Below are 1,380 nucleotides of genomic sequence, written 5' to 3'. Positions count from 1 at the left end.
CCTACAAAAGAAAAGAATAAACAACTTGATTAACAGTGGGCAATGCAAGTGACACAAACACAAGTCAGCACTGTAACACAGTCACTATTAATCCAGTTTCTTTGGGGCCTAATCTCTCCTCTGACACTCTGGGTCCCAAATTCACAGAACAAAATAAATAAAAAACAATAACAAAAGTATTAAATCTAAAGTAAACGGTAACCGTGCATCCCTAAAAGGGAAAACACAGTCTATTACAACAAATGAATATGAAGATATAAAAACACATAATTTAAATAAAATGCACTCACTATAAATACTACACAATTTAAAACATAAAAAGCTCCCTTTATATTAAACAATACCTCTAACATCCACTATTTCCGACTGGGACAGTCAGGCAACCATCAGTCAGGCAATAATCCAGTCACAACACTAAAAACAAAGAGAATAATATCATTAAAACAAACTCCTAAGAACTAGGTCATCAATACTACAAAACTACTACCTCCTTAATCGGTACATCATATGTTCAGTTCACGACAAAGCTCCGGCATTATTTAACATAACTGCTTATCTGCTGCCATTCTTTTGAAGTGCTATATCTGCCACAACATCAATTCATACACGGAATGCAATCAATAAAAGTAGCGAAGTAGTGAGAGAGCACCTCTCACAAACAAATCTCATTACCTACCATTCTTTTCAACTTCTAAATCCGCCACGACATCCCCGAAATCAAAAGCGGAAGCGAAAGAGCAAACAAACTTCACTACTTCCTTATATAACGCTGGGGCTGCTGGGACTTGTAGTGCCCAAATCATGGTCCCATTACAATCGTTTTGCTAAGAACGAACCAAAATGTTTATAATGTACAACGCCACATGCATTCACATCAGTGTTAGCTCAGCGGTAGAGTTACTCTCACGGGACACTGCACTTATGCGCAATCACAAAACTACCATTATTTCCATCTGCTTTAAAGCAATGCCGATTAAACATTCAATTCACGTGCTGTTCTGCATGCGCTTTTTCTGAGCGCGTACTCATGAAGGGCGCTCACACTGAGAGCCTGTCAAAAAGCGCCTGATTATTCTACTAAGTTGTCTTTCGCGTCTGATTGATTTTGCGTCTAATACTGTCAAAAACACACAAGGTTTACATATACATATTTACACAGTTGGTTATGTCTAAAATGAAAGTAAACCGTTGAGAGAGAGAAACGCGTGCAGCTCTTAAAGGGACAGTATCTACTAAACATGCTGGCGACTGTCATTAAAGGGATGGTTCACCCAAAAAATTACATTTCTGTCATTATTTTCTCGCTCACATTTTGTCCCAAACCTGTATTAATTTATTGTGCTGAACAAAAAAAACAGTAGCTGGTCCACACTGACTTTT

General features: G+C 37.8%; 1 long non-coding RNA gene across 1 annotated transcript; it reads right to left on the bottom strand.

The window, feature by feature from the left end:
- Positions 1-87: 87 nt before the first annotated feature.
- On the bottom strand, positions 88-784 carry LOC107744764 (uncharacterized). Its single transcript, XR_001640524.1, has 4 exons — positions 677-784; positions 488-584; positions 345-414; positions 88-211 (listed from the first exon to the last, which is right to left on the bottom strand). It is a non-coding gene; the product is annotated as an uncharacterized LOC107744764 (long non-coding RNA).
- Between the last annotated feature and the right edge of the window lie 596 nt (positions 785-1,380).

Source organism: Sinocyclocheilus rhinocerous, unplaced genomic scaffold, assembly GCF_001515625.1.
Source record: "Sinocyclocheilus rhinocerous isolate Xijiao unplaced genomic scaffold, SAMN03320098_v1.1 scaffold2663, whole genome shotgun sequence".
In the NCBI taxonomy this organism is placed as follows: Eukaryota; Metazoa; Chordata; class Actinopteri; order Cypriniformes; family Cyprinidae; genus Sinocyclocheilus; species Sinocyclocheilus rhinocerous.
This window is presented reverse-complemented; position numbering and strand designations above follow the sequence as displayed.